Genomic DNA, 25,818 nt, shown 5'->3' with positions numbered 1-25,818 from the left:
GCCCTCTCCTGCTGTTTGTTATATTCGTTTTCCATAAACTTTCATGAACAGTTTTCCTAGTGAAGGAAGCAGTCTCAGCAGGCTTTAGGTCAATGTGCTTTGTTGTTGTTTTTTTTTATTTTTATTTTTGAATATTTTGCTCCCGGGGAGCACTGTGAACCTTCCTCAACCTGGGATTCAGTCTAAAGCATAGTGGTCCTCCCTCCATATAGGTATTAATGACCTCTGCTGGTCCCAACAAGATCTGGACTTTTTGGAGCTGCCTTTAAGCCTTGTAGGTTGGCCCCAAAGTTGCGTGGAAGCCGTGGTCTGTTCTCGGTCTAGTCCCTTTTCTTGGTTTCTAAAGGCTATGTGCAAGCTGCCAGTTGGTGGCCGCCTTAGGAAGCTAGTGGCTAGCAAGTGCTTCTAACAGGTATGTTAGTTAGTAACGCGTGCCTGTGAATGCTGGGAATGCCATAGACACTGAGTGTCGCTCACGGGGTCGTCGTGAACTGAGTTAAGCTTTACTCTCCTCTCTTCCATTAAGTAAAAACTTGAGCAAATAGTTGAACATTGAGAAGCTCAATTCTTGTTTTTCCTAGAGTCTTCCAGCTCAAGTTGAGCGATAGCTGAGGAAAGAAAGCATGTAGCGCGCTGATGGCTTCACAGGTGGCAGGAGATTACTTTATGGCTTGTGGTGGAAGTAATGCTGACTTAAATTTTTCAGGCATGAAATGCTGAAGAAGTACTAAGTTTTGTGAGCAGAGGAAAGAAGTAGGCAAAATGGTATTTTCCTTTTTTTCCTGGGTCTACTATACAGCTAATTAAATACTCAGAGTTACAGTTTCATCAAAGGCAGATTATTATGGAATATGTGCACAGTTCTCCCCCAGAAAGCATCCTTTTCTGACCAGGATCGCTGAGCAACGTTTCATGTAATCCAGATGTTGGAAAAGGATTCCTGAAATTAATCTTCATGCTGGAAGCACACTGTTCAGAAGACAGGTAGGTGATGGTTGGTCAGACGGTCCTTTTTGGATATCAGCCGAATTGCTTTATCGGTGTCAGCCAGCATCTCAGTCTAGCAATTCTTCTTTAATTAAATATTCCAAGGCAACTATTAACATTTTTAAAGGACATGCCTTTTTGCAAGACCTGCTTAAGGTAGTAGAGTTTTCCCAAGGGTAGGAAAACTGACTGTTGGCAGGTCTTCCTTAACTTACAAAAGGGCCTTGTTCTTTTTAAAAATCTTCCATTACTGCCTAACTGCACTGAAAAAAATCACTCTTAAAAATCATTTGAAATGTATTTTAGAAGAATACTATATCATTTATAAGCCTGTGAAAGCCCTGTTATTGACACATGGAAAGTCTCTATTACAATATTAAATTATAAAGCCTATCTAAAAAATCACCAGGAGAGATGCATTAACTCTGACTATTTAGAGAGGTCAGCGTAATTCTGTGTTGCAGTGGTGTGTTACTGTAAGTCTGGTTGCCATCCTATGTTTCTTAGTGACAGCAGTCCAGCTCCCACACAAACCAAAATTAAAATCTCAGCATTTCCAAAAGTCTGAGCTCTGGGGAATTTTACCAGGCTCAGTGAGTTCAAAAGTTTGCATCTGTTGTTCCTAATTATTCCATAATAATTAGTGATACAAATCCCACTTGGGGAAGATCTTCCCTGTGCTTTTAGAAACTTACAGCAGAAGACAGAGCCCTTGGAGCTGAGGTTCAGCGCTCAGTGATGTGATTATGCAGTTATGTTAGTAAGGATTAGAAGCCAGCTGCCTCCCCCGCTCTCGATAACACAAAAAATTATATTTTCTACTTGGTGTGATTTTTCAAGTCAAAATGCAAAGTAGTATCTGCTGCATAGTGATTTATAGCTGAGAAAGTCTATATACACTTAATAAATGATCATTTTTGTTTTTGAATACCCCGTTCTCAAGAAAACTCTAGCGACATTAAAACATCTAAATATTAGAATGATTTCAGATTGAATTCATTTCCAGTTAGTTGGCAATATTCTTCTGGTAATTCTGTTCTAGAAGATCCTATCTCAGATGATGTCTGTCAAATCTGGCCATGAGAGAGGATTTGGGCCCTATGATTTCAATGTTTTCTGTAAATATTTATCTCAACTTAAAAGTTCCTCTTGTAAGAGAGGAAATTGTATTTTTCGTATACTTACAAAATCTCCTAAGCTAAACAAGGGAGAATATGAATCATGCACAAAAAGACGTATGCTGTCTAGCAACAGTTGTCCTTTTAGTTAGTACAGAACCAGAATAGCATGGATAACGCTGGAGGACCATGCATTTTGGATCATGAAATAAAAAATTCTGTGCTTCTGTTATTCTTGTTCCTGAGAAGAGGTGGCTTTGATTTTGCATTACAACTTCCAACTGGGTATCTGCACTTTGTCATTTCCAATATATTGGCCAAAATTTTGTCTTGTGTAGAAACGGCTACTGGGCTTTGAAAGAGAGATTTGTTGTTGCTACTGTCTCCTTGTGCCAGGCCACCTCTCAAGACCCTGTCTCTCCTTCTAAAATTGTCTCTCAGTACTATGTAAAGCCTGGGTAGTCCCAGAAGTGATCAGCTCTGGATTGCATCAGGCAATTTCATTTTCATGAAATAACTTAAACACATTTCTTACTATCCCAGATGATCTAGTCTCAGTACACTATTTGTCTTCACAGTGTTTGACTCTTGCTGTCTCATGAAAAACAGAAGGTCACGGAATGACAGGAGCGTTGGCTGGGGGAGCTCCCTGGCGTCTCTAGTCCATCCTCCCACTTGGAGCAGGACTATCACCAGCATTAGATCGAGTCAGCCAAAGTCAGGCTTTGTCTAGCCAGCTCTTGGAAACCTCTGAGGATGGGCTTTCCACCACCTCTGTGGCTACCTGTTGCAGGGCTGCACTGCTCTTCTGTTGAAACAGCATTTTCTAATGTCCACTTTGCACCTCCTAAGCTACATCTGGTGGCCCCCACCCCATGTTTTACCATCTGCCACTGCCAGGAACAGTTTGGGTCTGTCATCATTGTGACTCCCTGTAAGTAGCTGTGGGCTCCTCTTTGTCAGACCAAACAAGGCCAGTCCCCTCAAGCTCTCTTTGCAGGTCTTGTACCCTGTACCTTATACTCTATCCCTGGCTGCCCTGCATGGGACTTTCTCCAGTTTCTTGACATCCGCCTTGAGCAGAAGGGCCCAAAACTAGACAGCGGTACAGCCTTGCCAGCACCAAGTAGAGGATGACCATGTTCTTGCTCGATCTCCTAGCCACAATCTTCCCAAGCATCCTAGTAGGCAGTTTGCCCCATTCGTGATGGGAGCCTGCCACTGGCCTACATGCAACTTGGTGTCTGCCACAACTCCCACCTTCTTTTCAGCAGGGTCACTACTTACCCAGCAGAGATGATATACAGGGCTATTTTACCCCACGTGCCCCAGGTTGTACTTCTCCTTGTTGAACTTTGTGAAGTTCGTGTCAGACCAATCCTCAAGTTTCCGGTCCCCAAGAATGGAAGAATTGGTAAAATAGCAGGGCAGACATTTTCAACAGTTATTTTAAATTTGTGGATCATCACCCACTCTCTAAAAGATGTCACCTTTGTGCTGCTGGTGTTCTGGCTATTGCCCTTGATTTGCTACCTTTGAAACCCATCCCAGCACTGCCTACCGTTTGCTGCACCGTGGGACATGACGTAAATACAGTCAGTAAAGCGAGGCAGGAAGCTAATGCTTAGGAACAGCACCAGAAATGGAAACCGTTGCTATAAAGAACCAATTTGGAAAGGGAGACCTGATCTTGGACCTGCTGAAATGCCTGGAGGAGTCTGCCGTAGACTTTGGTGGGCCGTGCCTGTGCGAGAACGCTTCATGGGAGGCTGTTTCCCCGTTCTTTCTGACTTGCTGGGATTTCAGAAATTTTCCAATTCTGCATGCGGAGAACAGCATCGTGGGTTTTCATTTAAACCCTGAGCAAGGCCCACAGTGGTCAGGCCATCAGAGCCCTTTGCCTGGATGCGATACACCAAAATTCACCTTTCCGTTCTGCTTGTGTCGGATGAGGCTGTTAACGCAGCAGGCGAGTGCTTGAGCCGGTTCTCCAAGCTGTCTGCTACTTCTGCTCAGCGCCTCTCTGGGTTTCGCCAGATACTTCATTCAGGACTGGAGGAATCCAGCCAGCGATAAACACTGTTCAGACTTTTAGCAGTAAGTAACAGATGCAATTCCAGTGGGTCAGCGTTTTCTGACAAAAGCAAAGTGTAATCAGGCAATCCCTGACCCGAACTAAGCCTTACCAAAGTTTTGGTCGATGTGTAAGTTTTCTTCACTGCAGAGTTGTAAATCATCTTTTTACGCCTCTCCCCGTGCAGAAACAGTGCTGCCATCTCTTCTGATTAATTTTCATGATCATTTTCATAATAATTGTTGTTTTAAATCTCCTTCTCCTAAAGTCCTGTAAATACTGGCTTTTTTTTTTTTTTTTTAAAGTAAATGTTCTGCCCTGACGACTAAGGAGAAAAACTTTAAAACCCAGGAGAACTCTAAGGAGCAAAAACAAAGTACAAGCGAAAAGAAGAAATATTAACTCTCCCCCTGGATTCTTCAGCCAACTTCAGTCAGCTTTATAGCATTGAAACGTAGGTACTGGTGTTATGCAATGCAGGCCGCATCCTCACACCTCCTGCTGGAGTGGGAGTTGGACCATGGTATGCTATGCACAGCATCTACATCATCTACGCCTGGCCAGACTCCTTTTTTAATTTCCACATGTAAATACTGTGGTGTTTTCCCTCTCTTCCCTGTTCTTGCTTGCTGCTGGCTGTTTTGGTTGTGTAATTAATTGCAGAGGTATTTATTAAAAGAGGCTTTTTCTTTCAAGATACTTGGTCAAACCTTCGCTCTCCCCTGCTGTTGTTGCAGAAAAGTGCACTTCCACAATTAACCATTAAGTGGGGATGTAAATTAAGCTGCTGGGCTAATAGATAAATGAAACTGTCACGTGTATAATTGCTAGGCAAAGTGGCTACAATTTTAGCCATTTCCATTGGTCTATTATTACAGCTTTCCATCGCTAAAATAATAAATCATTGTTTGTGTAGAAAGAGGTGTGCGGACCACGTGAGAGAGAGGGAGAGAAGTGTTGCATATGCGATGAGGTAGGATGTTGGGAGATTTTTTAAGCAGCGATTTTGTTTAGGAGAGCTTTGGCAAGGCACCAGCGCCATTGTAAGCTAGAAAAATAATACTCCAAACGGACGCAGGGCTGTACTGGATGCTTTGCCAGTGCGCGTGGGCAAAAGGTGCTTGGAGGAGAGGGCTAAATGCAGGGTGCGGGTTGCCAGCGAAGCGCCAGCGCCTGCAGGGAAGCCAACAGCTCCACGCGAAGCGATCCCTATCTCACCCGCCTGCCTGCAAGCTCGTTTCAGGGACTGTATTTTCGCTTGCATAAGGGCGGTAGTTCGCTCAGCGATTTGCGTCAGGACCTAAGGCAGCGCCGCGTTATAAAACGCAGCAAATAACTTGCAGAAGCCTTGGCGAGCTTTCGTTTTTCCCCCCAAAGAAATTCTTCCTCAGTGTTTGTTTCTGCTTAAAAGGGAGAATGGACCTGTTTGAGGGTTTCCTTTCTTGCGTGAAATTCAAGAGACTTATCCATATGCCAGGTGACGAGAACATACCTTCCTCTTAGAAGTGAAACGAGAGGAGTTTGGTACATGCTTCTGATACCTTTTTCAGATCTCTCTGTGTAACTTTAGCCTGTCTGTTACTGTGCAGGTATTTACAGCACTCAATAGCACTTTGACTGGAATACCAACTGGATGTTTTGATTAGTTAAAACATCCTTTTGGGGAAAACCCAGGATTAGAAATTCAAGTTTTATTAACTGTGCCTACAGCAGAAAGTCATCAGAGTTTCGAATTGGTCTCAAGAGCACAAGAAGCTGTAAATCATTTGAGCTCGTTAGAAAGTTGCTTAAGCTCATTTGTTTACTCTCCTAAAATTCTCTGTTTTGCGGTATTTTATCCCACATATAAAATCACTGAAACTCCTCATTTTCTGAACAACAAATGCAGCTCTTTGCAATTATGTAGTCTGTTTTCATGGGGAAAACTTCTGAGATGTCATGTGAAGGAAATGCATTACGCATGAAGGGAAAAAGACTTCAGGGCAGTTTTTGACAAAGTTACCAAGGATATTCAATCCCTCAAAGAGATGCTAGGGAAATGGCAGAGGCCCCTTCTTCAGAAAATTATGCCGCTGTAAGGAGTCTCCAGTGCGTCACTCAAACATTCTGGCTACTTTTAAAAATGTTGACCTTTGTATCTCTCTTCACCCCAAGACATACAAGTAGCATTGATAAAGAGCCCCGTTCTGGACCGAAATTCCTATTTTTAGTTGGGGAATATCACATATTGCAGGCTCTGAATAGGTCCAGCACAGTCACAGATCCAATTCAATATAAGCAAAGTGTTTGGTCTTTCTGCAGTTTCCCAATATTGCAATTTTCCCAGAAATATTAACAGATAAAGATAAAGCAATTTTAGCTATTCCTCAGTGGCCTGCTCTGTACTCATTTCAGACTCTTCTTGAAATGCTAATATATCATCCTCACTGCTGTACACTTGCAGCCCGTTCCCTGAAGGGGATTCGGGTTGCCTTTTTAGTAGCAGATTATTTCCTGATCACATTTCTCATATCAGGGAATCCATGTATTCAGCAAGAGACTGAAGTGCAATAATCTTTTTACAATTTAGCTTTATCCAGCCATCTATTAACGAGCCATGCGATATTTCAAGTCATTTTAGCTTTGATGAGGAAAAGAGCTCACCAAGCCATTAATCACTCAGCAGTTCGTATACAAAGCAAATCAGTACCTCAAAACATCTAAATAAAATACTCTTTGCCTAAAATCCAAATATTCTTTCTATTAAGGGTACTGGACGATGTTTACAGATGCTGTCATATGTCTACTTTGCTGGACCATTTAATGCTAATCTAGTGTTAGATTACCTTCCTGAAACTGCTAATAAAATCTGTTACATTACGGTGTTTAGCTGAGGCCCTAGGGCTTCTGAGATGAGATCTCTATCCACTGATGAATCATGACTAGGTGAAAACTTAAAACAGATACTTTACTCCATCAAGTGTGAAACACACTTTCGTCTTAATCCTGCCAAATGATGCAGTAATGGAGCGATGTATAAAAGATTTGTTTATTCCGCATAAGAGATTTCATCTGGGTATGAGGGCAGGGGACTATATATCCTTGAGCTATATGCGATTGCAGGAAGGCCAGGTGTAAAATGCTGTTCTTCTGTTCTGACAGTGTTTGGCATCCAGGGAGTGCAGCTCTTAAGGACCATACACAGTGCACAGTGGTAAAGGCTGAGACCCTATTCGTCTTTCAAGCCCTGCCTGTCTAGCTGGTGCGGAGAATTGAAGATCACCAAGTGCACCTCAGTGAAGAGTGGCTTGATAAGAGGTTTTCAGCTGTGGTAAGTCAGCATCCCTCTCTCGTGTCTCAGTGGAATGGTGGCTGTTAAACTTCTGGGGCAAGTACTGCAGGAACTGGTGAGTGAAAAGGTCCCTGGAGAACATCTCCCCATGTGGCAGCACAACGGGAGGACTGAGATTTTTCTGAGACTGATGTGAACCATCAGAGCTTTGTGCTCATGTCACTGATGGAGTAACCATTTTGCATTTATTGCTCAAACGTCTTCCCCTTTAGCAACTGGCAGACTGTGTTTTACGACTGTCAGAATTCTTAGAAGATTCCCCTGGAAAACAATCAAATTCCTTTGTGTAGGGTGCCTTTGGGGAGTCTTGAACGTTGTGGATAGATAGTGCTCACTAGAGCCCAGCCGGAGTGTGATTTGCAAGGAAGCTTGAGTTGGAGTCTTCACTGCTTCGTACCTTGTGCAGCTCCTTAAATCTGCCCAGTGAGAACAGGAGACAAAAACACCTCCCAGACAGAAAAGTCGAGAGACCACACCTGCTTTGTTCTGCCTCTCTGTAGCTTTGAATTGCCACCCAAAACCGGAAGCCAGCAGGAGAATAAAGCCTTCTCTTTATGCTTTCCAAGTTATGCACCCGATTCCTTCTACCTAACTTCAGAGGGCAGCAGATGAGCCACTCATCTAGACTTTCTTTATAATCACTGCTAAGAAATAGGCATTTCCAGAGCATGATTCATCTGACCCGTTTCAGATGGCTGTATTAGGAGGAGGTGGAACGCGCTGTTTCTCTCTACCACCCATAAAGGGAGGCTCTACGTGTCTAATTCAGAGGTAGGCGTCTAGTCTTTGCTGACATAAATCATAGCCCATATGTTCAACGCTTTCTCCTCCTGATCTTAGCTGGCCCTTTTAGAGAAAAAGGTCTCTTCTGAGTCAGACTGCACGTTGTGTTTTTTGGCAGGCAAGGCAGTGCAAAAATGCGAAGCCCAGCATAGGGACATAGTTTGCCCCCACATTTACAACAGGCAATTTCCAGACTAAAATCTACGTATTTCTAAGGCTTGCTCCTCATGCTCTGAACATGGGAGGAACATCCATGAACAGGACTCCCAGATATCTGCCCTTATTGCAATGAGGAGCAGCTCTGTGCGTGGCCACCTTCTGCAACACCTTTTGCTTCAGCTTCCCTTTCTTAGCCGAGGATAGTTTGCCTGGGTGGCCAGACTTTCTGCTGTTTTGCAGGCTTAGACTTTGCTGTGAGTCTAACGGGAAAAAAAGGAAGAATGAGTCAAAGGTACCAATTGAAAGGAAGGGCCAAATAGCTTTGTTTATAGAGGGGGAAGGAAATTAAGGGTTGATCTGAAAAAAGGCTGGGAAATGAAACGTAGATAAACTAGAAAAAGGTGAGGAATTGCTAGACCGGATGAGCTTTTTTTGCTCTTGAAAACTCTCTGCTCTACCAGTGACCCTTGAAGGATCTTTTTGGTTGATTGGACAACTCCAGCTAACTGAGGAATGCAGCTGTTCATTTTTCATAGATCCTGGAGACAGACCTGCTAACGCAGGCTCAGTAGCAACTTGGATGGCTCTTTTCTAACCCTTTTGCACTGCTAAAAGGTATTCTTCAGACTGCCAAAGGAGGGATGATGAAAATCAAGCAAGGGAGGTCTAAGAACCTCACTCCATCAAGGACAGGGTCTGCTCTATGAATTGTCAGGGAAGCTTTAGATATTGGCACCGTCTTCTCTCCTGGAGGCAGGACAGTCAGGCAACTGAATTCTCCATAAATTTTCCTGTCATTCATCTGCCAGGAGTATTTTTCAGAAAGGCTGCTGTTCTATCCAGGTACTCCCCTTTTGTAATCGAATGATGATTTATTATCCAAGCAATGAAGAAAAATATATTGCCTTGGAATTTACGAATGCATAATGATACATGAGCCATAATAATGAATCACTCCTTTCCCTCCTCTCCCTTCCTCATGTATATTTGGATGTTTATTTCCATATAATTTACATTTATTTATGTCCTCCTAAGTTCTCCTTCAGAAAGGGGATTTCCCAGGTTAGGGTGCTGGAGAGTCTGAGATATCCGAGTTAAAGAACAAACAGAGAAGCCATGGGCCTACCAGCTTTCTACTCCCCTTTTACTTTGCTGTCCCGATTGTTGCTCACTCTCCTTGCCTGAGCTATTGCTGTCATCCCTTGAGGATGTAATTTGGACTCAGGTAACTATTTGCCTAAGGCCCCAGTGGGGAGCATTGCACAAGTCTAAGGCAAGCCAAGCTCTGTCGCCACTTAGTTGGCTCCAGCTTGGATACAAATGAGAAAGTGTCCAAATCTGGTAGTCTGGACTATAACCTGCTCTTCGTGCCTCCCATACCTGCATTATGTGCCTGAGAGCTTGGACTGTTGCTCGCGTGTGTCCAGGCCTTTCTCCTCCTGGAGATCCCCAAGCTTTGGCATTGGATCAGCAATGTGGACAGCAGCTTGTCCTCAAAGAGAGGTCTTTGCCCCGCATGGGTTCAGGGCCCAAAGCCCTGAAGGCTCTTGTCCCTGAAAACAAAGATGGCTTATGTAAATCATGTGTTGGGGTTTGTCTCTCTTTTATTGTACTTCCTGCCACCGTCAGGGTATCTGCGCTGCCCCAGATGCCATTAGTGGCATAGCCCATGCCACCGCTTGGTTCAGCAAGGACTGGCAAACTCCAGCAAGCGTTGTAGCCTTCACAGGTTGTCCTGGTGAGAGACGGGCAAGGGGTGGCTCCGCTGCGGATGCAGCATCACACCTCTTAAAGGCTTTCTCTAGGCTCAGAGTCTTAGGTACAGTTTGTAGTAAAACTGAAGGAGCCAAGGGTCTGAAATAATAAAGGCTATGAAGAGCAAGAGAAAAAAAACCTGTTGTTACCCCCTTGAGGCAGCAGTGCTGGAAAGAAACTGAAGCCTGTCATGAAGTGAACTGAACCCGGTGGCATGACTTGCTCATAGTAACTGCAAATCAAGTGTTGAACTCAGCTATCATGATGCCCAGCCTTCACTGCAAGGCTGCTTTTTCTCCTCTGCTGCGTTATTCCACCTGGACCCATTTTGGAAGCCAAGGTAGTGACACATGCGATGGCAGAGCCATTATAAAATACATACATACATACATACATACATACATACATACATACATATATATATATATATATATATATATATGTTTGAACAAGATTGAAACTTGTTTAAGCAGATTCAGTGGCGTGGCCTTGGCCTGTCCTGCCCTCTACCAGGTGAGGTAGATTGAGAGTAACTCCATGATGGGCAGAAATGACATCAGCTAAAACATACCCTGATTTCCCCTGCTCCCACCTCTACCACTATTTTGCTGGGGGAACTTCTAGCTAGGATGACTCTCGTGCTTATTTTCTAGAGTTCTTTGCAAATATTTTTGTGACACTTGCAAGCTTCTCCAGTTGGTCACTATTATGCTATGCTTGAAATGTAGCTAGCAAAATATGTTATTTTATACTGGGGTTATCAAAAGAGCTTCATGGTCGATAGAGAGAGACCTAGAATCTGCTGAAATTCAGGAGCTGTGTATCCAGTGTACAGAAACTCCATTGAAAATCCCAGGCTAGGCCATTTCGTTATACGTGGTACAGTCAAAGCACATCACAGGAAAAAAAAAATTGTTGCCCATAAGAGCTGTAGGGAACAATCCCACAGTTTTGGCTGCTCTGTTAAAGTCTCACAAGGCAGGGTAGGCACTTCAGCAGGCTTCATCCCTTTGGGGCTACAACATGTGGTTCTGAAGGGATTAATAAACCCACTGTATTTCCAAGAGTGTATTTCCAACAAGACAGTATTGCAAAAGCCTCTCAAAAACAGAGTAGGACTTTGGCCAGAGGCAGGCTTTTCAATGTTGGGAACTGCACACGCACAGGCGCTCTTACCTCGCTCAAGACAAAGGCGGTCTTTAGCGAAATGAAAACATTACTGGAAAAACATAAAACTTTATCCTTCCTTGCAGGCTGCATTTGCATTTGAATAGTTTTTATTCTTTTCATGCTCATAAAAAGTATTATATTAAATATTAATATGGTATTTTTCTCCCGTTAGTGTACACTTTCCACTCACCTGGAAATTAACTCTGTTGTAACCACAATACTCCCCTAAAAGAAGACAAAAACCTATTTATACTAATGGAAGAATATTGAAAAAGCAGACCGAAGAGTTTTGTGTTTCCTCTGGCCTGCCAAATTCCTTGACTGACGTTACTAAAGATACAGGTACAGCTATCTCTATGTTCCTTTATTATTAAAATGCAGCAGAACAACAGGGCAGGCAGTGCTTGGTACGACATAGAGAAGGGACGCTTAAAAACCTGTTTTACAGCCTTGCTTTATCTTGGGGAGTTTCGCTCTCAGGAGGGGAGTCCAAACGAGCGTGACAGTTCAGATGGATGCCACTGGGTGAGCCATCTCTGCCTTCTCTGCCAGCTGCAGCGGGACCGTGTATGCATGTGAGGGACACAGGAGAGGGAGCGGGTGAATTCCCTTGCGCTGACTGGTGTCACAAAGGCACACCAGAAGCCTCCTTGTTAATGTTACCATGCGTTCAAGGGCTGCAGGGTGGCTGTTGATTCTGGTGCATTCCCTTGGGCATGTACTCTGGTAGAATCTGGTGCGTTTTGTTCCCTGGGGTAATACCTGTGCTCTGATTGTTTCCAATTTCTTCAGCATTAGATTCTGGCATTTCTGAGCGAGATGTGAAAATGTGAATTTAAACTTGAATTTGGAGCGATGCAGAACAGGAGGAAGGAAATTCTTCATAGGTGTAATGGAGTTCAGACACATAATATCTAAAAGCACAATGATTACACTTTTGTGCTCTTAATACAAAATCTACTAAGGTATTACATCTGTACTCCCTCATTAAATTGCTATTTAATCTGAAGATTTGTCATGGAAAATGCATGTCAAACTTCAGATCTAAGAATGAAGCCACACTTACTCTGAGGAACAAACTGATTTGTTTAGGCTTGCTATACTTATGTTATGTCAGATTCTTCTTGCCAGTCACTAGCATTTAAATAAAAACAGAGAAAAGAGTGTGTCACGTGGTCCTGGTTCAGTTGCTTGCGTTGCATGCCAGCTCACTGATCTTTTCAGGTTGGCCTTACAAGAAAGGAATAGCTGAAAGAATGAAGACCATCCCCGCCTGGTAGGACAAGAACTGCTGACTCAGCTAAGCCATATGTTTGAATTGCACATGCTAAGCTAACAGACTATAGTATTTACAAGACTTCACTAAACGCTTAAATCTATTTTGTGGACAAGAGGATTTTAAGTTAATTTGTTTTGCTGAGAGAATAATGTAAGCAAGTTAGCATTTTGTTGACAGAATTATGATGAAGTGCGTTTTGTCCGCATAAGCGATTGGACAGTTAGCAGAATGCATTTTCTCCACAGAACAAAGTATGTGCCAGGACTGTCAAACAGCATTTCCTCCATGGTTGCAAGTCAGTCTGTCAACAAAGTGAATACAAAATCCTTTTGTCCACAAAATGAACTAAAGTGTTAATTACTTGTTGATAAAGAATGCAGAGCCAAATGATCCTCTGCTGAGCACTGATAAAAACAATATTTTTTTTATAGATATATACAAACACACACACACACATATACATATATATATATAAATGTATGCATGTATATGCAGACACACTGTTGTATACCTCTGTTGTCAGAGACTTAATGTCACAAACCAAGCGTCTGGCAGGGAATGGCATCTGATCCAAGCTGGGACTGGACATGGACTGGGTATCACGTTCATGTTGAGAGCACTATGAGGAATTACCTAGTGTAGAAATGTAGAACATGAGGGCTGGAAAGCCATCAGTATAGTTTTTAGCAAGTATTCAAAGCATCCCTTGTGAGTTTTCATTCCAGTTCTTTTTGGTATGATACAAACACATGCAGGATGCAGTGGTTTTCCTGCCTTGAAGAACTGTGTCATGACTGGAGGTGGCAGATGATGAGCAGAGAGAGGACATGTTGTATTCGGGTTGTGCAAGTTGGGAGCTGAGGCATAATGAAATGAACTCATTGGTCTGAAGTCCCGTGGGGGAACACCTCAGAGACCAGGAACAGATCTGAATCTTCTTGAGCACATAAACCATCCTTTCCTCCTGGACGGACACGGACGCAGATGGTCCACTGTGAGCTATGTGCCTGTACAAGATGGAAATTCCACTTCAATCCTGATTTTTCTACACAGTCGGACTCATCTGAAGCCCACTGATGTCAATATTTTTGCCAATAGAGCATGGTAGCAAGTCTTTCCAGGGCTCAGTTTTGAAGGTGGCATCTGAGGTGTCAGCTCTGCACCTCTTGGGTGTAGCTCTGGCAACATGACAGAAAAAAAAGTTGTGTGTTTTATTCTGAAAATGTCATTATACCTGTATTTTTATTTTTGGATCAGTCTGCCTAGCAATAAATATCTAGAAAGGAACAAGAAAAAAAGAAATATGCACTCGTTAAATATGTCATAAAAATGACACCAGATTCTTTTTTCCCCCCCCCCCTTCTCCTCCTTTGTGCTTTTAAGAGGTTTAAAGTCAATGGAGGGTAGGAAAATATGAAATGAATTTATGAAGAAATATGACAGTGTCACAGTGCAACACCAAAGTTCATCCTTCTAATATGTTTTCATGTTCATTCAGGAGGAAATGACCGACTAATCCCCGAGTTCATTTATACTATTTAAAGTACCCTGGCTGTCAGCTTAGCTAATTGTCAAAAAAGCCAAAAGGAAGGCAAAGCAGTCCCTTTTCTGCTGTGTTTTGTCTAAATATTCCAGTCACTGCCAGAGTTGCGAGGTTGAGGAGAGGTGCAGCAGGGAAGAAGAGGTGAGGTTAAAGGCATGAGAGCTGTTTCTTCTAATGAGATTTGTCATTTATAAGGGCATAATCATCTCTGTTTCCCGCGAGGGAGTGCTTCTGTTGGCACACTCTGTGAGACCCCGTTTTCACATTTTTTTTGCAGAATGTGACCTTTCCGAGCTGTGGCCAAGTACCCACCGTTCGGGGGCCGCTCAGGAGCTTGGCTGGCCGCGGGGCGCCCCAGCTGGCAGCGGCCGCCACGGCAGCCACCTTCGCTTGCGTCACCAGGTGACAACCCCGGTCCGGCAAACAGGCTGTTCCAGTGTCCTCTTCGCTCCGCATGGTCACTAACGATTGCAGCATATGTGAGTGTTTTCCCAGCTGCTTGGGACCTTGCACATCTCTTTCTCCTCCAGAAGCTGAGCCATGATCGTCAGTGCCATGATCCTCGCGTCCTTTGACGGCAGCACTGCAGTGTTATTAGCCCCTATGTTAGCCGGTTCCAGGTCAGTGAGAGTGGAGCTCGAGTGGGACTTCCATGGAGAGGTGGTCCTGGAAAGCCCAGGGAGAATTAGGCAACAAATGAGGACCGTGACATCCTAATCTCTAATATGCAAACGATGCAAGCGTCTTGCAGAAATCCCAACCTGGAAGTGAAAAGGTTGGAAATTGCAGATGTTACATTAATGTAGGTTTGCAAGGCACTCGTTCGGGCACTCGTTCGGGTACAGAAGTGGATTAAGAGCCAAACGTGTGTCCAGGTAATAAAAAAATGCAGTGCTAGTGCTGAGGGGGCCTCACTAAAGCTGGGATTTTCAACAGTGTGCAACACGCATAATTTGGGGTGTCTGAAAATCTGGCCAGTGTGCTCTGAATTTAACGTAGGGAGGCCACATTCTTAAAATGGCCTGTTAAAAACACAGTGACAAAAAAGGCTTCAGTCCCCTCAGTACTCTGGATACATCCTTACTGCTCACCAGCTTGCACACTTGCATACTTCCCAGCAGATCATGTGGGATTTCCATTTTACCCCAAGGTCAAGTCTGCAGTGTAGACATTCAGAGTCACACCTACTGATAGAACTCATTTTGCAGCCTGACTACTCTTCAGGGCCAGGGGGAGGAGAGTCAGATTTTTATAGAGGCAAAGGTAGAACACCTGGAAAATAAAAAACATATACTACATGTTGTAAGGAAGAGAGAAGGGCGTACTTGCTATTAAACATACATTTTTTACTATATAATACAGAAAAGATTTTGAAACACTAGAAGGGCCTGCTGTCCTTAGCCTATATGTGTTTTCTTTGCTAGTGTGTTTAGTCTTGCTGTTGGCTTTAGCACAATCCTGTCCTAAATGACTTGGCCTACATTAGGTCTTACTTCCTAGGTGAAACAGTAAGCGTCACTTTAGTATGTCTGGATGCTGTAACAGAACTTTTCGGACTGGAAATTGTTATCAGTTTCTTTTAAAGCCCTAATAACTAAGTGCATAAATGGCTAGAGCTACTTAATAAGGTCTGTCTGCAAAGGTTGCACAGGATTATTTTGAGTGTAAACCACTGAAGTGGTTTGTGGAAAGGCTCTGTAGTACTTTGATATGAAGAGGAAAAGTGGCAGTACTTGTTCCACATATGTCAAAAAGAATCAAGATGTATGTGTTTAACTGCTTTGTGTTAAGAAGAGCGCTGTAAAGGATGGTTGGATCACCCTGGCTGCATGCAGGCCAGTGGAGATTTCTGCTGTTCTTGCTCTTGTTTTATCCAACAGAATCCCAAACTAATGGAGCTGATGTTATAATCTGACAGGTAGTGCACGTATAAAGGGGGCAAGATACGTGACTCAGAGAAGCATTTGTTTGGAACTGCCTCATTATTCACATGCAAGAAATACATCAGTGAGTGCCGGGGCTCCCCTAATCCAAATGAAAAAAAAAAAAAAAATTCACAGTCTGTGCAGGTGACCATTTCAGGTCTAGGCTGGAGAGCTTTTCTGGTTTTTCCCACAGGAAACTTCAGGGGTACCAGCGGTTCACACTACTTCCCTGAACACGCTTGCTTAAAGACAGGGCCTAACTACCCAGCCCAAGACCGAAAGCTATAGATGCTTCTTGATATTGAGACGTATCAATGCGTATTGATAGCGATCAATATCAATAGGTATTGATAGTTATACCTATTGGTGTCAATCCCTATTGATAGGTATGGAAATCAGCAGGCATCAATGCCTCTTGATATCAAGAGGTGTCGATGTCAGTATTGGTCAATGCCTGCTGGTAATGAAATCGCCTGAGACCAAAAGCTATAGATGCCTCTCGAGATCAAGAGGTATCGATGCCTATCAATAGGAATTGATATCTATAGATGGAAATCTACACGCATTGAGGCTTCTTGATATGGAGAACAGTCACTGTTAATAGTCATTGATGCCTACCAAGAGCAAAATCAATCTGAAAGCTAAAGCTAGAGACGCCAGTCAGATTGAGAGCTATTGATGGTTATTGGCAGAGATTAATACCAATAGTTATCGATGACTTTTGATTCCTATTGGTATCAATAGGCATTGATGCCTGTCGAGATCGAGAGGTATTGATGCATATCAGTAGGGATCAGTATCTATAGATGTCGATCCCTAGCAATAGGTATGGAAATGACAGGCGGAAGAGATGGGCCGAGCACCCTGCTGCGGGAGCAAAGAGGAAAAAGGAGGCAAGCAGTCCTTCTTGGGAGAAAGCTGCAGTGGCTTGCTGCACACACGTGCTGGATTTGCAGGTAGCCTGAATCTAGGGTGAGGGCAGCCTGCTTATGAGATGCTATGTGGGTATGCAATGTCAGGTCCCAGGGAGAGCCTGGGATTCAGAGTACCCTGCCTAGGAGCGGGTGAAGTGGCCTCTGGGGTGAGTCCTCGCTCACAGTCATGCCGGACATGCCCTCACGCATATCTAAAAGTGCTGTGCTTGCTCATCGCGCTGCTTATAAATCATCTCCTGGTCATCTTGTGCTCACCGTGCCCGCTCTTCCTGCCCAGCCTTGCTTGTCATCTCACCTGGAGCTACATGGCTGGTGACAACATCTCTCCATTAGACATTGATGGCACCCATCATGGAGGAGCTGGTTCCCTCTTGGAACTGCAGAGCGCTGAGACAGAGTCCTGCCACCAGTTCCCTCCTGCAGGTACTGGGTACATCACCTAGCGACGAATGTAGGTGCTGGAAGCGTGTTAAACTCTTATTAAAGCAAACCATATTTTCCAGCTCACCTTTAGCCTGGTTGAGGCCCCACTATGCCCATTGCAGGAACAGATTACAATCTTAATGACCGAAGGAAAATCATACCTTTCTTTCTTGGCAAAGAGGACTCAATTATTTCAGCCAGAGGGGCAGCAGCAGCAGTGTTAGCTTTCTTCTCTTTTTTTAGCCTAGCAAAAAGGTGTGAAAATGATGCCTAGAAACAATAGGGTTGACTCATAAAGGGTGACTGTGTGTGACTTGTAAGATTATTCCAGAGACTTCAAGTGCATATATGTGTACTGACGCTTGGGCTTGGGAGGTTTATATTTTGTAACTGGAAGAAGAATGCTTGCTGTGTATTTTGAGATGTGCCTGACATATAAAATAACATGTTCCATGATATTGTATATGTGACTTGTAGGATTCAATGGTCTTTCTAAAGTATCCCCAGTCTGTGAGGCAATCCAGCTTGAATCCCACTTCCCACATCCTGGGGTTCAGGCACATCTTTGCTTCAACTTGGAAGATTGTTGCTGATGGCTGGTGTGGTGGGAAGTGCAGCTTTTTGAGGAAATGGAAGTCACCTATTTATGCTGGAGATAGCTTAGGAAGGAAGGATCCCAAAAGAACAGCTGGCCTGGGAAGAGCCACAGCTAAGTACTGGGATTTTGCACTGACTGAAGCTGGTTTTGCAAGTTTCCTTTGAAAACAAGGAAACTCCATTCAGAAATGTCAGTGCAGGGGAAGTCACATCCCGAGGATCCCTGGCCTGTGCCTTTAAGCAGCTCTGTTAAGCACCACGTAGTCCTGGGTGAGTGAGATGCGTGTTTTCATTGTTATAGCCTCTCTGACAAACCCTTGTGATCAATTAACTGTCCTGTTCAATTAGGAAAGAAAGATATCACTCGCCTTCCCTCTGCTGAAGGTGTCCTTGCTGCTGGTGGAGCAGAGGCACTTCCTTGACACCCCTTCAGGAAGTCCATGGCCTCTGCGGGAAGAGAGCTTCATTTGCTTCCTGGCACGAAGCAGGGCCTTTGCAGGTGATGTCTTCATTGTCAGGTGATGGCAAGGGAAGGCAGCCTGATGGATTAATGAAACAAGCCTGCTTGAATGGCACTAGTAAACTATTGATCTGTTTCCCCCATACGTGGATTGTTTTCCTGGATTATAACCAAAGCCACGCTTTCCTTAAAACGAAGAAAGCTCTTGGGATTAAATGTGCCAACACTATTTTCAAATGCTGTCGCATATAGTGGCATCTTGTCCTGTTAATTTGCAGCTCAGAGAAGATAAAGATCTTAAAAGAAAAGATCAGGGCAAAAGGGGATAGTTCATTCATCTGAATTTCAGGGACCCATTACTCCACTGGGAAAGATCTCTCTTCCCAGCTTGATAGTTTCCTTTATTTAGCCGCACATAACAGACACAGCAGCTTTCCCTCATGCATATCCAGGTCCTTACTCACCCTCCTTGTACTCTCTGCCATGCTCCTCTTATTAAGGTGCTTGCACATCCCGAACTAAAGGAGTGCATCTTTGGTGTGATTTGATTTAAAATGAGTTGGTTTGATATGTGCCTGGGCCACACGTGGTTGCTTGATGTGGGCTATGAGGACACTTTCTGAGCAACTCAAGCAGTTTTGCCGGTGTTGCAAGCAGAACAGCCCTCCTCTGGCTTTTCTCACCTTTTTAAAGAGCAATTGGGTGGGGCGGAAGGGAGAACATCAGCATAGCTCAGGTGGTCTTCCAGACACGGGCCATATGACAACCACTCCCAAGACAACATTCGTATGTTGTGGTGTGAAAGTACTTGGGTTTGTGGGGGTATTCTGCATCCGCCTGCACCACTAAGTTAGCTGATGTGGAATGAGAGGTTGGAAGATTTCATTTGGAAAACTTGTACCCACCCAAAGAGCCCCAGCCTGCTAGACCTGCTTGCCAGCAGGCTATTGATGTTTGTTCAAGCACTGATCACCTCTACTTTCCGGGCACTGCTTGCAATTGTTTATCAGAAGGAACGTGAAGGGGCTGTTGCAAAAGCGTGCTGTGCTATAAATAACGGCTTTGCTCTGCCGAATGTGAGCTGTTCGGTGACTAGCACGGAGACAGCTGTTGACAGAAGGCTGAATTGTTCAGCAACAGCAGACACTGGGATTAAGTGTGAGATTTGGAAACTGCCTCGTAACTCGCACACAGGCGTTAACATGTGATATCAAAGATTATTGGTGTTATCAGGCAGGCTTTTGCACAGTGAGCTTTCTTTGGGTAGGATTTTTCTCCTGGAAGAAATAAGAACGAAGATTTGTGAAACTCTTTCCAAGCTCTTCGCCTGCTTTCAAGCTACAGTCAGTCACTGCCGTCTCCAGCACGCAGCCCATATCCGCGCTCTGTTCAGATCCACCCATGATCTGGCATGGATCTAGTGTGCGTACACCAAATACAGATGGCATTTTAAAGGTCGAGGTGCCTTCTGAAAAAGTCTCTTGTAAATTAACCCTCTCAGTGAAGCGTGTGTCTAGCCCCAGACTCTGTTCGAGTCTGGTTCATAGTGTAGAAGTTCTTGGGGCATCTGAACAATGGAGCAGGTGACATCCTACTCCACTAAGGAAGTTCACTGTATGTGTATTTATTCATTTAACAAATGGCAGATGTGATGTGTCAAGGACTTTATAAAACACAGTAAGTAGCTTTTCATGGTAACTGGCTTGAAAAAGTTCACAAATGTTAGATCTCCATATTGGAAAGCACGAAAGGCCAAGAGCTTGATGCTTGGTGCTTAGCAGAATCACACATTCATTCTTTCTTGGTTGGACCAAAATAAAGAGGATAGAAGAGATTTGGCAATAAATCCAGAAGATTTTAAAATCTCTGCAGGAGTTTAAAAAAAAGTAGAGAAATCAAGGTGATACCACAGACCTTTTTTTCAGGAAAGGGCCTCTGACGTCATCTAAAGAATTTGGCCAGTTTCCTTTCAAATGTACGTGTCTGAACGTACATTTGGAAACATATAGTGGGAAAAATGAACTCTTCTGATCTGGTGAAATTCAGATGATGTGGAGGTAAAACTCAGTAAAATTGAGGCTTTTGGTTTCCCAGTTGAAACCAGTGCTAGGCATTTCTCCATGTGTCACTGGGATGGTCTTGAAACCTTGCCAGGTTGATCTGACATGAGTTTTTTCTGACGTATTTTTTGCTGTAGTTTTAAACTTAGGAAGCTGCGCTTTTCCTGTTCCCTCCAAGAGCAGCTCTATAGCCCTATGGGAATTTTTTGCAGGAAGATTGTCCTGGAGTTTATCCCACGTTCTCCCTAGCTCAATCCCAGCCTTCTCCCTAGCTCAATCCCAGCCTGTTATTCCCAATTAGAATTGGTTAAGGGGGCGGGGGGGGGGAAGTTTTGATTTCGGAGAATTTGTTGGAAATCAAAAAAAAAAAACAGGCCAGTCATGCTATTCATTCTTTTTAAGGGAGAGATGTGCAATTAATGATGACATGAGAAGTTTTGATCAGGAGATCACCCTGCCTGCGATATGCCATGCACAGATTTGTAGCGATCACGTTTGCTCCTTCCAAGCCTGCCTAGCCGTAGCAATAAACAGGAGAGACCATGTCCTCCTCCTTTGGCGCGGAGCTGGCAGCTGCTCTTTGCTGGTTAGGAGCAGCCAATTTAGTAGCCTTTTGTGTTTGTTTCTGCCTTGCCAGAGGCCTGTACCTGGCAAAAATTCAGCAGCTGGAGTTCAAGGTCTTCCCAAACTGCTTGTATTTGTCTTGCATGGAGATAGGCCTGTTAGACTATAAACACCCTTACTGTGGCAGATGCTTGGTTTTAGGATTTTTGTTTCTGTATGTGAAGAAGGTTGAAGGGCTTTGAAGTCAGAAGGAATCAGTGTCGTGTTCACTGAGGTACGAACAGCGTATTGTCACTTCACAAGCTGTAGGTACAGAAAGATTAACGAGAAATAGCTCTACAGGCTGGGGATGTACTGGTTTTTATTGCATGTCTACAACATTTTAAAAGGACCAAAGAAAAAGAATAGTGCCCATGCTTTTCAAAAACAAGTGATTACTGTTTGGGGAATGGAGTCCTTTTCAGTGTCTCAAATAAATACCTGATCATTGCAGGAGGAGGGGTTAGCAGTCATCCCAAAATACCCCTCAGCTCACCAGTCACTTTTTACAGTTGGCCAATTTTCTAAATCAACAGGTCATCCAACTTTAATATTTTTGTGGAACACTTGAAATCAGCTGCCTCTTCCTTACTGGGTACTTCTCTTCTTTAAGTCCAGTGTAGTTAAGCAGAAGATAATCTTGCAACAGGTAGTTCATCATGTTGAAAGCAAGAGCATCAGAGAGAGACAGTTGCGGATGGATCCTAGAAATAGAGCTCTTCTGAAGGGCTTGCCCCCGGTGTCGTTCCCTGCTATAACCCCTCAGCCTCCCGGGCTTTACTGGGCCAAAATCAGGTCATCTTCTGCTGCGCCCCCAGCACGCCTTTGCTGTGTCTGTCTCAGCCACTGCTCGTCTCTCCGCAAAGCTCACTGAAAGCACGTCCTCCTTTGCTGTGTGTTTTGTTTACCGCTTTGCTGTTATTACTCATTGTCAGTTGACCGTCTCCTTCCCTTTCTGAAGGACAAATACCCGTTTAGATTATGCTAAGCTGGGAAGCAGAGCCACGCGTGTCTTTGTGGGTCTCACAGATGCAAAGAGGATTCTTGTTTGGGAAGTCCTGTGGCTCGCACTGGACTTTGCCTTGTAAGCAGCCGCGTGCAAGTCTGCCCGTAGCTGCTCATTGCTTAGGGCCGTTCACAGGAATTTCACATTAGAGCAAACCCTGTGTGTACCATATATATTCAAATCACATATTGTACGCATAAAATCATGAACGGATATATTTGTATAAGATACTGTTGAATTGTTATGACACCTTCCTTTCCCTTTCTAGCGGGGAGAGGCTTCCTAGCAGGCTATGCCTCCACACAACTTAATGGCTTATTTACCGTCTTTAGCATAAATGAGTAGAAAGCCCTAATAATACCAGGTGGAAAGGGAGATGGAGGGGTTACGAAACTGAAATAGAGAAGCCTTAATGGGAAAACTTTAAATGCAGCAGGAGGAGAGGCGGCTCTCCAGCACTTGTCAGAGGCTCCCATTCCTGGTTACGAGCGTCTGTAAGAGGAAAGTCACGGTGGCAGCTGTCCGGCAACAAGGCGAAGCACTGCCCAGGGGGTAAGGGGGGGGCTCTGTGTCTGTGTGACCTGCAAAAGCAGGGCTTGCAATGAATTTCAGCCTGGCCTCCGCTGATCAAATAGCATCGGCCGCTACGCTGCTGCCCCATACATAGGAGACGTCTCACCCGTATCAGAGTTTCAGTCTGCGAATGGCTGAGAGCGAGGATCCTCTGGGACCCTGGCGATCCTGCAGCTCAGGAAGGGACCACAGAAGTGCAGGGAAAAAGCAATTTTATTCATGTGGGATCTGACGGTGCGGTGAGAGGAGGGTGCAGAGCCACCCCCTTGGGAAAAACCTTTCCAGCTTAGGCCCAAAGCTTATTCCCAAGACTCCTGTCTCCTACTCGCAGAAACAAACCACAAATCTTTGGTCCTGTGCAGGGCCCAGCCCCACGAGAGAGGAACAGGACCGTGGGAAATGCATCAAGGACTTGGCTCCTGCTTTTTATGAAGGCAGCCCAGAAAGGCAGCAGGATAAAACCTGGTGGTGGGGAAGGGTTAGGCTGTTGCTTGGGCAGTGGCCCAGTAGCTGTATCTGTCTCAGCTACTGATCCTCTTTCTCCAAATCTCACTGAAAGCACATTGTCCTTGGTTGCATCTTTTGTTTATCACTTTTCTTTCTTTGGAGGTGCCAGTGCTGCTATTGTGAAATCGCTGTGGAACGAGGATGAGGAGGAGGAGGAAGAGGAGGAAAGATCGCTACCAGCTGCCTTGTGGGGAGAGCTACCGCTGCCCTTCTTCCCTCATAGCTCATCCCCTGTCTTTGGCACACTGAGATTTGGGAATGATTTGTCCTGTTGTAAAGGTACGCAACTACTTAAGTCAGGGAAAATTGAATGTAGATATTATGTGTTTTGAACTTTGTAGTATCTTAGCTGTTAGGGAACTGTTTTGGTTTCATTGCAAAATGTGACTGATGCAAATAGGTGATGAGGTAGCAAAACCTGTTTAAGCAAAAATAGCTTTGGTTGTAATCCAGTACATGAAGAACACTGCAGACAGCTGTGTGAATTATAATAATGTGTCTGATAGCGCTTTCTTCTATTAAGGTTTCCTGGAACTTGCAAGTCTGTTTTCAGTTGCTTATAATTTTGGTAGACTTTAATTGCTTGGGTTGATATTTTCCCACAAACACAGCCATAGACCGATTTTTCAAAATTATTATTATTTTAGGCCAATCACCTGTTTTTGAAAACAAGGCATCGAGAGCGCTGCTTTGTTCTGTACATACTAAAAAAAAAGCTGGAAACCTTTTCCTGAGAAGTTTGGGTCCTGCTCCAATGCAGAGAAGATGGGCGACAGGGGAAATTAGGAGTGCTGGTGCCCTGTGACCTTTGAGCACACGATGTTGCAGCGCTAATAATGATGCTTCACCATAGTCCCGAGCTTGTGCACGGAGCTGTGCTGGGAGCAGCTTTTGGTGAAGTTTCTTCAGTGTTGATGTTCCTTTTTGAAACAGCTTGGACTGGGCAAGGGATGGGTGCTCCCAGGTTCAGAGCAATGTTTCCCTCTCAGCAGGGCTCGCTTGTGCTGTATCAAATAGCAAAACAATTTGAAATATGCAATGGAGTTTGAATTATACATGTCCAAAGCCTGCAGGAGCCCCTGAATCCATCTCACTTATCGTTTCCTAGCATCAGATCAGAATGGTTTCCGACACCCCAGAGAAGGTCCTGAACACAAGATGGTTAAATTTTAAATACAGTAGAAAGGTGTCCAGATTCTCCGTCTTCTTGCTGCTTTTCATTATTGATTGGCTGGTTAACATCGCAGGTGGGTTGCACTGAATATTTAACGCCCTTGTGTGGTAAGCACCACATGCCCGGAGGTGGGATGGGTATGCCAATTCCTTCCACGTGCACCTGGCTGTGGGCACCTACTGTGGCATCTACTAAGACAGAGGGAGCAGAAACTGCCCTTTCAGCCGCAGGCAAAGGCAGCACTGCTTTCAGCTGCTGCAGCTATGAAGGTCCTGTCCTCTGCAGCTGCTTTGAAGAGACGCCTCTCCTGTGCTTTTGTGTAACTCGGAGGTTTCTACATGAGCCACGTCTCTTGATGCTGGTGCTGACAAGAGACGGGGATGTACCCCGAGATGCACCAGATAGGGAATAGAGTGGCCGTGCCACTTGTGCGTCTGGAAATCCTCACGAAAGCAGGAATATGCAAACGGTGCCCTGTGGGCAGGCCACACAGGGCTGTCTGTAGTACAGGAGGCTCATGTCGCCTTTGAGCTTGGCGTTCCCCAAATCTGAGGTACACAAGCTGAGGGTTTTGAACTCATCCTGTAGCTAGTTGGGTAGGTGCTGTAGAGAGAGCAGACGAGAGAAGACTCTTCATCCCAGTTTTGTTTCCTTGTATGAGGATGGGCAGAAGGAATTGTTTTCCAGAAAGTGTGTAAAATGGAGATGGTGTCCTGGCATTGCACATCCCAAAGTCCCGAGCTACCTTGCTGTGCCTCAATGCTGATCTGGCTTTCAGCAGGAGGTGGGACTAGAGACTTCCTGAGGTCCCTTCCAGCCTGAGTCATCCTATGGTGAGCACATGCAACCACTGCCTCTTAGAAATTTCTGTCGTGGCTCACTTGCCTTTTCTGCCACAGGCTTTGCATACTGAGCCGGACCGATACCAAGGAGAGCTGGAAATGCAGCCAAGATGCTGAGGACTTTCACCAGGCCCTGGATGTCCTGGCAGCGAGGCCCACAGGAGCCTCCTGCTCGTGGTGGCTTCTCAGCCTTTGCTTCCCTCTGCAGAGATGGGTTTAAAGCCGAGCTGCAGAGCGATGAGACAGGATCCAGCACTGCCTCAGGCTCTAGGCAGGGTGGGGGGTTTCTCTTTGCTGCAGTCCTGCCTTCTCTTCCCTCCCAGGTCTTTGCTCTGATATTTGCAATGCAGCTACGATAGGGGCTTGTAGACCGCAGCGGTGGCCCAAAGGCAGAGCCCATATTCAGTCTCTGCTCCCTGGCTTCCTCCCCTGGGTGGGAGTGACTGTGTGGGCTCCTCACAGAGCCTGCGATGAAACCCTGAAGGAAGAGGACAGCTGGGAAATGGGTGTGCAC

General features: G+C 44.7%; 1 long non-coding RNA gene across 1 annotated transcript in view; it reads left to right on the top strand.

The window, feature by feature from the left end:
* LOC138067612 (uncharacterized) overlaps window positions 1–25,818 on the top strand; it is a 36,707-nt gene that overhangs the window by 5,501 nt on the left and 5,388 nt on the right. Inside the window, exons 2-5 of the long non-coding RNA XR_011141799.1 lie at window positions 7,321–7,489; window positions 11,550–11,719; window positions 14,477–14,678; window positions 23,391–23,567. This is a non-coding gene — a long non-coding RNA (uncharacterized lncRNA). The remainder of the gene's footprint in view (window positions 1–7,320; window positions 7,490–11,549; window positions 11,720–14,476; window positions 14,679–23,390; window positions 23,568–25,818) is intronic.

This window comes from Struthio camelus, chromosome 6, assembly GCF_040807025.1.
Source record: "Struthio camelus isolate bStrCam1 chromosome 6, bStrCam1.hap1, whole genome shotgun sequence".
Lineage (NCBI taxonomy): Eukaryota > Metazoa > Chordata > Aves > Struthioniformes > Struthionidae > Struthio > Struthio camelus.
This window is presented reverse-complemented; position numbering and strand designations above follow the sequence as displayed.